General features: G+C 54.0%; 5 non-coding genes across 5 annotated transcripts; 2 read left to right on the top strand and 3 right to left on the bottom strand.

The window, feature by feature from the left end:
- Positions 1-1,356: 1,356 nt before the first annotated feature.
- Positions 1,357-1,429, bottom strand: TRNAK-UUU (transfer RNA lysine (anticodon UUU)). Its single transcript has one exon. It is a non-coding gene; the product is annotated as a tRNA-Lys (tRNA).
- Positions 1,430-5,823: 4,394 nt separating this feature from the next.
- On the bottom strand, positions 5,824-5,895 carry TRNAA-CGC (transfer RNA alanine (anticodon CGC)). The gene has a single exon. It is a non-coding gene; the product is annotated as a tRNA-Ala (tRNA).
- A 6,572-nt stretch (positions 5,896-12,467) lies between these two features.
- On the top strand, positions 12,468-12,539 carry TRNAA-AGC (transfer RNA alanine (anticodon AGC)). Its single transcript has one exon. It is a non-coding gene; the product is annotated as a tRNA-Ala (tRNA).
- Positions 12,540-12,977: 438 nt separating this feature from the next.
- TRNAA-AGC (transfer RNA alanine (anticodon AGC)) lies at positions 12,978-13,049 on the bottom strand. Its single transcript has one exon. It is a non-coding gene; the product is annotated as a tRNA-Ala (tRNA).
- Positions 13,050-14,518: 1,469 nt separating this feature from the next.
- On the top strand, positions 14,519-14,590 carry TRNAA-AGC (transfer RNA alanine (anticodon AGC)). Its single transcript has one exon. It is a non-coding gene; the product is annotated as a tRNA-Ala (tRNA).
- Positions 14,591-15,045: the final 455 nt, after the last annotated feature.

Consider the following 15,045-nt stretch of genomic DNA (forward strand, 5'->3'; position numbering starts at 1 on the left):
AGAAGGCTTCTGTTTTCCCTCACGGCATAGATGGGTTAGACATACACTTCATGTTTGGGGGTTTTCTTTATGAAGACTTTATTTATTTTAGAGAGAGACAGCAAGAACAGGAGGGGTAGAGGGAGACAGAGAGAGAGAGAGAGAGACAAGCTCAAGAAGACTCCATGCTGAGCACAGAGCCCAGTGTGGGGCTCAATGCCAAGACCGTAGGATCATGACCAGAGCTGAAACCAAGGCTTAGACACTTCATTGGTTTCCCCACCTCAGTGGCCCACATTTGGGCATTTTCCGAAGAGAGTATGTTGATCATGGGTGTGTTCTGTCTACTGATTAAAATGAGTTCCTCAGTTTCTCAAAAATTTCTGTAACTAAAGAATTAATCCCATAGCCTTCCTTTGGAGACAGACGTTTCGGTAACATTGGCAAAGAATGACTGGCCACAAAAATTCAGGGAAAATTTTGGAGGTATAGCTGGAAGTAAATGGAAAAGAACCCCTCCATGTCAGGAATGTACAACAGCCCACGCGGGGACCAGCCTGCTCCAGCTGCGGGGCAGAGTGATGACTTAGAGGAGTGCTGGGCAGAAGCCTCGCTGCTCTCTGTGCCAGGACACAGAACCAAGTGAGAGCAGCCCATTTCCCCAGCTCACACACCTCTCTTCCTCAGAGTCTCGCAGCGGGATGACACAACTGAGAGACAGACAAAACAAGATCCTGGGACGTTCACAATTGATTGCAGGGGATTTCTGGGAACAGGAACAAGGGTCTCTTGCAGAAGGCAAAGAGGAGATAGCAATAACCTCGCCTCAATTTCTAAGCACTTCCTGGGGTTTCTAAGGAAGTTCCAGAAGCCTTATGCTATCTGGAATGAATCCAGAGCCCAAGATCACTCTGGCTCTCTATGTGGTTTTCCATGAATACCATCAATGCGTTCCCAATCTTCAAGTCAGTATGAACCCTTCTCAATTCTCACTCTACGTATGGTCCTCCTCCTCTGTAGCTACATAATAATAATAATTTCTAAAGAAAATCTTAGAGATTTCTACAGAATAGCAGTTTTCAGGGATTGCTGTGGTTGTCAAATATTTTCACAAGACTGTATCTTAAATATGTAGATATCTTAAAATAATCAGGTTCAAATCCAAGTTCCTCTCCCCTTCTGGAAGAAACAGAGCGACCTTATCGATAACCAGGACAGCGCTCTTTTCATATAGCTTGATAAAGGCTCCTCCCCCTACACAAGCGAAGACCGAACACCCACTCCCCAAGCCAGGATCCAATCCCCTCGACCAGGGACGGAAGGACCGCTAACACTTCTTCGGAGGTGAGAATACAAGGGAAAGAAAAAGAACCTTCCCGCCCGAACAGGGACTTGAACCCTGGACCCTCAGATTAAAAGTCTGATGCTCTGCCAACTGAGCTATCCGGGCTCATGTGCCCGGCCTCCTCTGCCAGCCTAGTAAAGGGAAGTGTGTTGGGCGACCGGGGACTTTGGTCCACCTGCTCGGACGTGCAGACAGCAACCCTGTGCGCCCGGAGCTCACACGCTCGGAGCAGCCGGCACCCCCGCACCCCTCGCACTAAGCGCCCCGCACAGCGGGCTCCGGCCGGGAACAACCCGTCTTTCCCCCAGAAACGCAGGCAGAGGTCGTGCTCCGAAGGGCTCGAGTCTGCAGAGTCCCCGCGACGCTCTCGAGTGCCGCCGCTTGGGTCAAAGTGAGTGGGACCCTCCCGCGGGACAGAGGTCTTGGTCTCACCCGCCCGAGAACACGCCGGACTCCGGTGCTTCCCCGCCCGTAGAGGCCGCGGAGAACAGGCGCGGGCGGACGCGTCCTGCCCAGCCACCCACCCACACCCTCGCTGCGTTTAAAGACCCACGTCCAGCCCTCGTCTCCCTACGTTGTTAGTCGGGTCGGAGCAGGCACTTACCGCGGCTCTCGCGGCAGGCCCGGAGGCCAGCCAGGAGGAGGCGCGGCCGGCCGTGGGGAAGGTCGGGGCCGTCCGGGCAGCGTCCGCGGGAAGCCGGATCCCACCGGGGAGGCCCAAGATGGCGGCGCCACGACCCGAAACCCCCGGGCCGTTGGGGGGACCCTGCTTCAGGCCCCGGGGAGTGACGACCCCGCCGTAAGCAAACAGCTGTCGGTCAGAGGCAGAAGCCGAACCCCCAGGGCCGCGTCTCCGCGTGTCTCCCTGCGCTCGGGGGACGAGGTGTCTTGTCCCGCTCGCGTCGCTCACCCCGCCGCGGCGCGTCTGCTCCGGAATGCCTTCTCCGAGACCCAGACCCTTCCCGACATCTCCGCGTCGGGCTGGGGGAGGCCCAGGGCCAGGGTCTTCGCAGTTCGCCCGGCGGCAGCCCCAGCGGGCCACCTCGCTCGCCCCATCCGCCCGCGCCTCCGCCTCCGCCTACAGGAGGCCTTCCCAGCTACGCGGTCCAAACCACCAGGTCCTGCGTTCCCAGCTCTCGAGGTCTGGGCTTCCGGGACCTGCCCGATTTTCAACCCGGGGAGCCTCTCGGCGCTATAAATTTCCGTGCGGCCCCGCGTGAGTGCGACGCAAGGTGGCCCGAGGCGGAGCGCGTGGCCGTCGGCGCCCCGGGTCTGGCTGCAGACGCGCTCCGGACGCGCCCCCGGCGGCGGACGGGAACGGGGCGCACGGCGCACCCGAATGCGGCCGCGGTACCGGCCCGCCCGGCGTCCTCGCGCGCTCCTCACTCGGGCAGTCCCCTCCGAACGCCGTTCCGGGTCCGACGGGAGCGCTCTCCTCCACCGCCCCGCTCCGTCCGCCCGAACAGACGCGCCGCGGGCCGGGTCGGCGGGGGCACTCACCGTCGCGCCGTCCGTCCCGCCGGGTTCCGCGACGTCCGCCGCGCCGCCGCCTCCGCGGAAGGACCCGAGTCCGGCCCCGCCGCCCCGCACAGGCCTGGTCCCGGTATCCTCCGCAGGACCCCCGCGGGCCTTTCCGAGGCTCAAAGGCAGAGAAGTCCGGGGAGAGGAGGAGTTCGAAGACGCAGGGAAACGTCCCGGTGCTGAGACTTGTCCCCGGTGAGATGGAAATGCTTTCCCGAGAATTAGGGGGGGACCTTGGAGCAAGCTGAGGAGCAGGAAGATCCCTGAAGCACAGAGGACGAAGCCCAGGGTCCAAAATCAGTCTCAAGGCAGCCTTTCGTTTGTTTTCCAGAAATACGAACCAAGGATTCCTAACTCTCCTTTTCCAACCGGACTCTCTGGGCCCTCAAAAAGTCACAAGACCGTTTTCTCTTTGATGACCACGTGAAATTCCAGCTCCCGAGGCAAGCTCTCAGCAGAGTTCCGCTCGGGTGACCGAGCTGGCCAGACGTTGTCATCGTCCTCAGGAAGATGCTTCATTGATATTCAGATATTCAGATTCATTCTGTCCGGACTGTTCCAGAACAGGGATCGGAGCGGACTCTTCCCCTTTTCCTTGAGTAGCTGAAGATTTTCTGTCTTCTCTTTCCGTCTGGCCCTAGATTTCCAGTTGTCTTTTCTTTGTGCCCACTCCTCTGCATTTGCCCACAGGTCTCTGGTACCGAGGAGCAGTGGACCCTGCGGTGATGCTGTGGGAAATCCATGCCACCACGGAGATTGGCCAGACAAGGACAGATCTTCAGGTCCGAGCTCAGGGCCACTTGACCCCTGTGGCCATGTGGGGCCAAAGGTGAGGTTTCGGTGCCCTAGGTATAGTAGCTGTTTCCCTTCCCTGGAAAGGGTGCCCAGCATCTGGATTCCCCTGGAGACCACAGCAGCCAGACTCCCAGTGTGCTCTCCAGACTTTCTTCCGTGGGTCTGCCCCACTGCTGTACTTGAGGCCATGGAGAGGCTTCATATTTAATCCAGTGAGAATAAGAAAAAGAAGACGAAAAGGACACTCTGGTGCTCCTGGAAGGGAAAACTATCAAGCACAACCTTTTGTTCTCTGCCTAGAGTTACCAGAAGGAAAATTCGAGAGAACAGCTAATTCACCCAAAAAGGAATTTAAAAGCAGTATTTACTTGGCATCTGCCCTGAAATAGCCACGGATTCCTAAAAGCAGTTCTCAGCCTGGAGAGTCTAAAAGCAACACCCTGGACGCGGGTACCTTGGGTGGTCACAGCACAGGCTGTATAAATGGCATCCTGCGTGGAGTCCGGAGACTTCTCTGTTCCATTTTCCTGTGTGAATGGCCGATCCCACCCCTTCTGGCCCAATTACCTTTGAGGAGGGAGCTCTTCTGTGTGCACACATGACTCAAGCCTTGCTCTGTCTCTTGAAACTCAGCATTTACAGTCTCTGCACCGTTGATAGACAAACTGGCATCCAAAAGGAAATGAAAATAGAACTCGTTTTGATACATCCACCCAGCCTAGACTCATCTTTAGAAAAAAGCAGTCCTATAGTGTTCTGGCTCCTCCTGTGTAAGACAGTGTTTGTTTTAGGAAACACAAGAAACGCACACATCTGTCTACCCTTACCCCTCCTCCTACCCCCACCACACACACACACACACATACACAGCCCCTTTGGGTTGCATCTCTCTCTGGGATCTCTGGTCTGGCGATAACTCATGGATTCCACTTTACGACTTTCCTTAAAATTCCAAAAACAAGTGTTAAAAATGATTGCAGAAGACAGCTGAGGTGATGCAGACTTCCTTTAACACTTCATGATGTGGACAGTCAGAGAACTGCAAAATGGGGTAGAAGGCAGGAATCTTTTATAGGAGAAAGAATTTTAAAAAAAGAATAAAGAACAAGGAAGTGACAAACAGAAGATTTCTGATTCAGTCTTGTTCGGGGCAGGGAGGCCCCAGTTGGCCAGGCGTTTGGGGGATGGGCGGATATTTTGCAGGTCTGGCCAAGCTGGTCATCCGCAGGGACGTAGAAACCTAACTCTAGGTTTGCTGACGTGTCACCCGCCCCCACCCCCCAGAAGCTGCTCCGTCTTGGCCCTGGAAAATATTTCAAACACAAGAAACTAGAATTCAGTGCACAGAAGTCAGACGTGTGGGAGGGAAAGAACTGTGCTCCTCGCTCGCCGGTAACACCCTCGCGATCTTATTTCAGTGGCGTGTGTGCACAGATTTGGATGCTTTCTATCACATGGCATGTGGAACTCTCCAGTGAGACTCAATCTGCCATTTACAAGAACAACCGTTCTCCCCAAATCCGGCGTCGGCGTCGAGCAAAATGCCTTTAATACCTTACGCCTAATTTCCCAAGCTTTTCCTGAGGTCTGAGAGCGTCCAACCTCAAAGCTTCCAGTTGTCTTTTCAACGTTCGCGCTGGCAGTGTCCATGTCCCGCGAAGCGCCGCTGTTTGGGGTGGAACAGTCGCTGATGTGCACAGTCGCTCCGGGGAAGGCTTAGGATCCCCCTGCTCCCCGCCGCGGCACCCCAGCTGCGCGCCGGCGGTGATTGGCGGTGGTTGCGCGCACAGGGGACGCGCGCGGGGCGCGCGGAGAGGGGACCAGACCCCCAGGCCTTGGGGGAGCAGCTGACCTCCTCCTGCCAGACACCCAGGTCGGATGAGCACACCTGACCGCTCAGAGAACTGACACGGAGGGAGGGTGTCGATTTCTGTTTCCCTCCAGTCCGTCCGATTTCTGTCCCGCCCTTTCTGGTTAGACCCAATAAAACCCACTTAGAACGTGCGGGTTGGCCTGGCTTCGGAAGGAGGAGCTTCCTGTGGGCTCGGTCCCTTCTTTCGAGCCTCCTCCCCTTTGTCTTCCTTGTGCAGCTGCGGAAGCCGGGAGCCGTCAACCGCAGGGGAGAAACGCGAAAACAATAAAAGTGATCCAGTAGATTTTCTAATCCTGGAGAAAATGGGCCGTGGAGGTGCCGGGGATTGAACCCGGGGCCTCGTACATGCGAAGCACGCGCTCTCCCACTGAGCTACACCCCCTGGCTTCCCTGGGTCTCTCCTGTTTGGTAAAATATTACCTGTTTTCCCATTTATCAAACTATTAGAATTGGTCTGCAGAATGTCTACCGGGTTAAATGTTGCTCTTTTTGAAATTCCTACACTGGGTAGTAAGTTCAGGCTTCGCCGGGTAACCAGATTGTAAGCCGAATCTCAGCCTCCGCACTCGGGTGACCTGCTCCAGGGCCCGCTCACCGGCGGAGTGCTGAGGGACAGCTACTTGCCTCCACTAGGGAAGTTCAAGAACGTCTCCTGCACAGACCGCAGCGGTAACGGTTCAGCTCCACGCGCCTCTGGACCCCAGACGGCCAGCCGGGCCTCAGGGGGACCAGTCACTAAACTTGGCACCTGCTGGCTCTGGCGTCCCCCTCTCAGCGCTGGGCCTCAGTCCGCTTCCACTCTCCCTCTCTGTCCCTCTCTGGACGATTGTGTCCACAAAGGGTTTTACAAACAAGACTCTCTCGAAGTGACTCCTCCCCTTCCCCCACCTGGCCGACAGACGGGAGGAATGAACAGGCGCGGGGCGAGGGGGCAGGTACAGGGCAGCGAGCAAAGCTGGGGGACCCAGCGAGGCCGGCAAACTCCCTTCGCTCTGAACCCACGGACACAGCGAGAAGCCGCGATCAATGCGTGTATTTGAAAGAATGAAGTCGAAGAGCCTGGACGCCTCCACGTGGTGTCGTGGGTGGCTGGAAAACTCGGGGAGTCCTGGACACCTCAAAACAAGTAGGAATGGCTGGTCTAGGAAAGACAGAGGAAAGGTCATTTGTTCTGGAAAGCTGGCTTTCAGCTTAGCGTGTCCATCAAACATCTCACTGACTTCAAGACCTAAGGCTCTTCATCTAAGAGTCTCCCATAATACTGACGAACGTGTTTCTGGCGGGTTTTCATTTAGAGACTAAAAAACGTTAAGCGTTTGCTAGTGAAGGCAGGGAAGACAGAAGGTGGCCAGCTCTGATTCTCCTCCCTGGGTCCTCTGGCAGATTGACTGGGGACCGTGATCGCAGAGGAGGTCTGCCGTCAGCTGACACGCTGTGGGAAGAATTCCTTGATGGCACCTGTGAACCTTCCAAACTGGGGATCTGGGGCTGGTGGACCTTTTAGTCTACAGCTTTCCTGACTTGTTTCCACCACACCTGGGACTTCCGACACTAACCGTTTCCCCAGCATTCGGGTCGGAAAGCACCGCATTCCTGTGGGCTTGGTACCGTTCCCTTGCTTCCTCCCTCGGAAGTTGGTATTGACATCCTGCCACATTTCGTGATTATTCTGGCTTACTGAAGTGTCTGTCTGTCTGTCTCTCTCTCTCTCCCTCTCCCTGTGTGTGTGTGTGTGTGCATAAGGACAGTGAGGGCAGAGGAAAATCAATGGTTTTCTGCTCCTCAGCCTTCACACAGGTTCTACTGAGGATACAAAAAAGAACATCTAACAGACATTGCACAACGGCCTGCATTTCTTTCCGTTGCCCTTTCTTTTCTTTCTTTTTAAAAAAGATACTATTTTTAAGTAATGTGTCCCCCCATGAGGCTGGAACACACAACTCCAAGAGCGAGACCTGCATAGTCCACGGACAGAGCCAGCCAGCTGCCCCTCCTCTCTCCTTCCCGTTCCTGTCCCTTGGTGAACTGTGACGCCGAGGAAAGCAGCAGGAGCTGACTCATGGGGCCATAACACGCTTATTGGTCTCCTTCCCCGAGATCCTACGTGAGCACGACCTTTCGTTCTCTCACTCCTTCTTGTCTTCCTTCTGCTGATGAAACTTAGATACAGCTTGGAATGGGAGGGAGAAAGGCTGTATTGAAGGAATCCAGGCCTAAATGGGGTCTCTCTGCACACCTGCATAGACCCTAGAATACAGGAAATCCCAACAACAGAGCCTTGAGCTGATTTCTGCACTGTTACAGGATCAAACAGTTGGTAGAACAAGGCTTACTGCATTTAACGTCCCTATTCCACAAAATCCTAGCCCAAAACTTTTTTTATGTCATAAAACTTTTTTTTATGTCATCTGAATGCTAGACCAGAGAGCGTTTCTGCCACTAAGAGCCCCCCCCCCCCCCCCCCCGTCTGCTCACCAGAAGTCTACCAGAGCACAGGCTCTAGTTCTGCACCACGGAGCATCCCAGCTGGGAAGTGCACATCTGACTCCAATTTCCTTTTCTCTCAACTTCTGTGTGACTACAAGGCAAGGAAGACCCTGTTAAAATTAAGTACAAAACCCAGACCACACTGGAAAATTGCCTGAGCAGACAAAACAATCTCAGCCACATAAGCCAAACTAAATCTAGCTTATCTCACAGACACAAAGGAAACTTAGGTTACTTTATGTAAACACCTCTAATAAAAGAAACAAGCCATCTTCCTAAAACCGGTGTAAAACAATCACTCTTAAGCAATCCCTTGCCATCCTGAACCCCCCACTGCAATAACCATTACCATAAGAACCAAATAGCTTCCTCCTTTTCACATTATAAGCCATTCCCGTGATGTCATGCCCTGAGCTTCACTTCGGCTTTAAATGTGAAAGCTCCCAGTTCATGAGCCGTTATTATACACACAATAAATGCTGACTAGCTACTCTTTTATTGATTACGTGGTTTTAATTTTGCTATTCTGATTTTCGATAACCCATAAGATCATGCAGATTTATAGAAGGTTCGCAGCACGTCACCTCGGGGAACTTCGGTCCACGTGGGAGAAAAAGGAAAGAAGTGGAATAAAGTAATAATGTTGGTGAGAAAGAAGATCGGTGACACAGTGCTGGTCTGGAAATTTAGGCTAAGGGAGGGGGGATTTGACAGAAGAGGAGTGAACTGATCGCAAAACTTGGTCATGCATGAAGAATGGGGTGTTTTACCATCACTGCTCTGGTAATCCCTGGTGTAGCCCCAGCTAGCGGATGCTTTGGCTCTGGGCTCTGGAGACTCCTTACAGAGAAGAGGGCAGAGAAAAGGAAGGAAAAGCTACAGTTCATTATAGAGCTTTGTTCGGACAGAATCCTCCCCTAAAGAAAGCAAGCTCAAAGAGGCAATACGTGAGCTGGGACATTAGGTTTTGTAAAGCCTTCGCAAAGTTCTAAGACCTTATAAAACCCCTGTAGGCCTAGAGAAGTCCTCAACTGCATCACGTAAGATGCTAAGAGTAGCTCTGAGTTTGGCCAATGTTTTGTGGGACCGTCAACTCCCACAGGAACCTTGTTATTGTTGTTGTTGTTTTTAAGGTTTATTTTGAGCAGAAAGGGAGTGGCGAAGTGGGGATTGAGGGAGGGATGCAGAGAGACTGCAGGAGACTCACTACTGAGTGCCGAGCCCCACATGGGGGGGTGGTGCTCAAGACAGGGTTCCCAGCGGGGGGCCCCCCAACCCCTGACCTTGAGATCATGACCTGAGCTGAAATCTGGAGAAGAATCAGTCAATAATTTCTATGAATTTAAAGTCTCCCAGGTGGTTCTGTTAATCAACCAGTCTGAGAGCCACTAGCCTGGAAAAACCAAGCACCCCAAGACTGCAGTGATTTATCGGCAGATTTATTGGTAGATATAACTCCTTTTGGAGATATATTATATCTATAGATATAGATATAATATATATATATAGATATAATTCTCCCCATCTTCTGAACACACACACACACACACACACACACACACACAATGGACAAGGTTCCCCTTCTTGAGAAAGAGAAGGCCCCGAAGACCTTTGTCCCACAGGAAGATCAGACGTGCCTAGTCCGCAGCTGCCCCGGTGGCTCTCCGTGCTGCTAGTGCACAAGGCGAACACGTGCGGGGGGGTCTGGGGCCCCCTGTTAACAGGCAGCTCCCACACGAACGCGGGAAGCCAACTCTTCTGAAACCCTGTGTGTAGTTATGTGGGGAGCAGTGTTGCGTACTTGATTCCAGCTTGACCATCTCAGGTATAAGTGGGAGCAAAGTCGGTGTGGAAACCTGGAATAAGGAGAAAGTACGAGGCAAAACTCCACTCGGTTAGATTTCCACGATGTCCTTGCCTAGGGAGCGGCAGAGCCCAGTCGGTGACGGTTTCATGTCCCAGCGTGAGTTCAGAACTCCAGCTGCTGTTAAAGCCAGGCTTTCCTTTCCCCTACTATTTCTCGTTCTTAGTCAGAGGCTAATCAAGCCGGGCTTTCTCTTACAGGTGCGTCTCCTCCCGCACAGTTTCCCAGTTCGTCATCTGGCCCCTGAAACCAAGACTCTTGCAGGAGCGAGGCCAGAGCCACAGCGAGCGAGAGAACCCTTGGTGGAACACGGGCAGCCCAGCGCGTCTTGTATCCAGCCCCCACTGCAGGCAGGAAGGCAACTTCAGGGACCCTTAGGAGGCTGAGGGTGGTGAACACACATGAAAACGGGAAGACAGATTTGAGGATACAAGAAAAATGCAAACTGAGGATTTCTTCTGAATTTTTGTTGTTTTTAGGTCAATTTACTTCTGTATTAGAAGCAAGGAACAGAAAATTCCTGCCACCATTATGTGGTTTTAGGCTCTGTGTTAGTATTGAGACATGAATTAACAATGAAGGTTAATACAGTAACAATAAAACATCTCATTCCCCGCCAGAAGATTAAGAGCTCACAATTGAACACCCTAAAACCTCCTTATCTTCTGATATCAATGGGCAATTTTTAAATTTTATTTATTTATTTGACAGACGGAGATCACAAGTAGGCAGAGAGGCAGGCAGAGAGAGAGGAGGAAGCAGGCTCCCTGCTGAGTAGAGAGCCCCGACATGGGGCGTGATCTCAGGACCCTGAGATCATGACCTGAGCCGAAGGCAGAGGCTTAACCCTCTGAGCTACCCAAGTGCCCCTCAATGGGCAGTTTTGAGCTCTTCCCACTACCCATTCTCCACGCCTCTCCTCTCCATAGCTTCATGAAAATGCAAAACTGAGGATAATGCTTCCTGACTCAGAGTTTGGAGCTTTCTGAAACCTCCCTACATTGCTTCTTAGATGTAATAGACTAAAACGAAAGGAAGCTTCATGGTTCTTGCTGGTAATGCCCACCTCGGTCACGAATAATGACGACTGGACTTGGGGTAGAGAAAAGTCTGCAACGAAGGTCGCACAGACTAAAACAGAGAGTAACAGCAAGGACAGAAAGGGACTTCAGAAGTGGGCAGGATATGTCTTTGCATGGGCTTTTTTTTTTTCCTTTTCTCATTTTCATCTTCCTTTCTCTTCAATAATTGCAAAATGGTAGCTCGGGTGAAAAAGCTGATTAATCCAGTGGCTACTTGTGGCTCATTTCTCTCTTATGCGGTCCCAATCACCCTGGGTAGGGCAGTCCACTGTTGTCAAGGAGCAGAAAATAGCAAGAAGAAAGGAGGTGAAGCGAGACAATTCCGTATCACCAGAGTCATGGGAAAACCAAGGAACCCAACTGTCTTGCACAGCCTCCAGCACCACAATAACGTCCGTTGCTAGCACCATCGTAATCAAGAATGCCATAGACCACTGCGCCCCTTAACTGATTAACTAGACCCCCAGGCCAGGCAGAAACCTCAGGGTCAGCTTCTGGACCAGAGTCCGCCTTCTCCCCTGGGGCCAGCCTCCTGAATAAAGGTCATATCTCTTTCCAGTCACAACTCATCTGTGAACTTGGTTTTCAGCCATGCTCTCCCCGAAGCTTCCCTGTACTTTAATCTCTGTGACCCTACCACACTGACGCTGAAGGGGGGTTTTGTTTGGGTTTTGTTCTGTTTTGGTATCATTACGTTTTGATGAAGGTCAGCCCTGTTTCTTAAATAATGTTGCAGCTTATTTGACACCTCACATGCCTCTTTAAATCGTATTTAACGTGCCCTGTTACTCAAATTCCAGACAGAGAAAGAACTGCGAGGAACACATCTCATGCTGTAGAGGTAGCTGCGCTGGGTGGACGGTGCCCTCCCTCCAAATGTATGGGCTTCCTGGAACCTCGGGATGTCACTTGATTTGGAAATGGGTCTTTGCAGATGTCATCAAGCGCAGCTGAGGCCCTGAGGGCAGGTCCTACTGCCGGCTGACTGGCGTCCTTGCGGGGAGAGGGAATCTGGGCAGACACACACAGGGAGACGGCGCGCGAACACAGAAGCAGGGTTTGGAGTCGCGCAGCTGCAAACCCAGGAAGCCGGGAGAGGCGGGCGTCCGGCCCTCACAGAGCCTGAGTCTGCCCGGACCGGCCTCTCCAGCGCCCCGCCGACCCGCGTTCCACATCCCCGTCCCATCATCAAGCCCTGCGGCGGGCGGGTTCTTACCTGGCCGGGGGAGTCAGACCTCCCCTGCCCAGAGTTTGGCTGCCGAGCGGGTCGTTATCCTTCTCATTGACTTTCAGGGCAAACCCGAGACTGTGAAAGGCGTCCCCCCCACCCCCGGGAATCTCCGCGGCTTCCGCGCGTATTCCTTTGTAACCGCGTCGCGCGGGGATGCAACGTCTCTTCTCTGGGGGGTTTCCCAACAGCAGGATTGTACCGGGCGGACCCTGACCCTTTCGCTCCGATCTCGTGCACCTGGAGACCATCCCCGCAACCAGCAGGGTGGGGCCCGCAGGCACCGCAGCGGAGGGGGTGTAGCTCAGTGGTAGAGCGCGTGCTTAGCATGCACGAGGCCCCGGGTTCAATCCCCGGCACCTCCAGTGAGGGCCCCTGGGGGTTTCTCTATTTTTACGGGAACTCGGTGGCTTGGACTCCTTTCGCCCTGGCAGGACCCGGCTGTCTGGGCGCAAGCGAGTCGGGAGGAGATCTGAATGCCTCGGGGACTATCGCTGCGGGGTTGGAGGAACCAAGGCCCTCGGAATTGCAATGAATGAGCGTTAAGTTTGCAGGAACAGGAAAGACAAAGAGCAATGGAAAGACAAAAAGACTGAGAAACCCTCGGACCAAATCCGCTGGACTCCTTCCTTTTTCTGCGCGCTATTCTGTCAATAGAGAAGAAAACTTGCAGTTTCTTTCCCTAGTCTCTGCTCTGCCCTATCCGCCCACACATGCCCGGCATGAAAAGAGAACACCGTCTTGAAGCAACCACGTCGGGAAGAGTCGAGGCCACAAAACCCACAGGGAACCCCGGACGCGCGTGGAGGTGCCGGGGATCGAACCCGGGGCCTCGTGCATGCTAAGCACGCGCTCTACCACTGAGCTACACCCCCTCCCGCGCACGGCCTGCGGGCCCCACCGTGCTGGCTGCGGCGAGCGTCGGCAGGTGCGGGACTCGGCGGAGGGGCCAGGGTCCGCTCGGCGCGACGCTCCTGCTTCAGTGATGCGCCCGGGAAGACACGGGCGTTCCGAGCTGCCGCCGCGGCGCTCCCAGCTCGCCGCCCGCCGCCTGCCCCCCTAGGGCGGTCTCAGGCCCCAGTGTCCTCCTGGTCCTCCGCGTCCTTCTCCGATCTGCGGCGCGCTTAGAAATCTGTGAGAGGCGGCGCTGGGCGTGCAAAGACCCGCACCTGCGCGGGACCCAGAGGAAAGGGGGGGGGGGCGCTGAAGGGGGAGGGAGGGAGGCGGGCACCACCCGCGGTGCCCAGGACCTCCCGGTCCAGGTGCGGAGAGGAGGCCGCGGTGAACTGCTCCACAGCCCGGGTGTGAAATGGCAAGGAGTGCGACAGCCCCTCCTCTCCGAAACCGCTGCGCCCCACGTCCTTGGAGAGGGCGTCCTCACGGTCCCGCGCGCGCTCCTCGGGTCCTGAGAGCCGGAGGCGGGGAGGGGATTAGGAAACAAGCTCCTGTGGACAGTGCCCCTCTTCCAGAAGAAGTTATTTCCGAGGGGAACTTGAAGGAAGGGAAAGAAACGCATCTGATCTTTGTAAGCGCATTCCTCGCGCAAAACACTAAAAATCCGTCCCTCCCAACCGTCCTGACGTAGGTGTAGGTGCGTCTTTGTTTTGAACTCAGGTTCCTTCCACCGAAGAGGAGACTCGGTCGTCCAACACTAAACTTCTCCCTCATCAGAGGACTCAGACGTTCAATTCGTGTGTTTATTTCTGTTCGAGGGAGCTCCGCCCTCCACCCAGCGCGGGGCTCGAGCTCGCGGCCCTGGGATCCAGCGCCCGATGCTGAACGGAGACACCCAGGCGCCCCTGTCTTTGGTTAATGTTAATCCTCAGTGCCTCCAAGATTTATCTAGTGGTTCGTGTGTCCTAAGCTAACCTTCACCTGTAGAGCACTTGCTTATCTTCTGGCAGGGAGAGACGGTCCAGGCTTCTCTTGTGATTTCCCTGCCCAACCCGGGGACCGCAAGTTCTTCCTGCAGCCTTGGTTCCTTGTGGGGATCGGTATTAGGAAATTAAGGAGGGGAGTAGCTGTCCCACACTGTTTCCACGCTGCTCCAGCAGACAGAGCTGGGACCAGGCTCTTCTCTTAAAACTTTGTGTGGCCCCGGCTTCAGGGTGGGCTGACCAGCATGAATGGGTCTCCGGCAGGTGCCTTTCTGTCCAGCGTCATTGCCTTTCTCTTCATGCGGCTGGGAAGAGAATGCAATCTAGGGCCTTCCGGAATAAGGGAGCTGTATATGAAGAGTCTTGTTGTTAGCAGCTTCAGGTCCTCGGGACTCTGGGGGAGGTAGAGGGCTGTGATTAAAACACTTCTAAAAAAAGAAAAAACAGAAAACTCGAGACAGCGCGTTGGGGGTGTAGCTCAATGGTAGAGCGCGTGCTTAGCATGCACGAGGCCCTGGGTTCGATCCCCAGTACCTCCATTTCTCGGTTTCCAAGACATCTTCTGGTGCAGACACACCTTTTGATCTTCGTAAAAAAAAAACTCCAGGTTTCTGTCTGCAGTGCTCCCGTTGTTGGGAGGGACATGCTCTCTCTGTGAACTCCCTAGATAAACATTTTGGAATACAAAGTGGTAGTTGATGCTCATTTGCTCAAAGTCGGTGTTTTTATTTTCCATCCACCCGGAGCAACCGCTGCTGTGTTCTATAAAGTCTCACACTCCACAAAAACTGCGCTGTGGGGGAAAATGTGTGTTAGGAGAGCCAGAACCTCTCTGACCTGGAAGGGCAGCTCCTGACACAGTCGACCCACACCCACCTCACCCTCCGGGCGCCCCAAACTCGCATCTGGAACCAGGTCAAGAGGGTCTCTCCTGGGGGTGAGGGAAAGTTTAAAATTAAAGGCCTAGGAAATCTGAAAAAGTCAGCCTGCTCGA

Source organism: Mustela lutreola, chromosome 6 (assembly GCF_030435805.1).
Source record: "Mustela lutreola isolate mMusLut2 chromosome 6, mMusLut2.pri, whole genome shotgun sequence".
Taxonomy (NCBI): Eukaryota; Metazoa; Chordata; class Mammalia; order Carnivora; family Mustelidae; genus Mustela; species Mustela lutreola.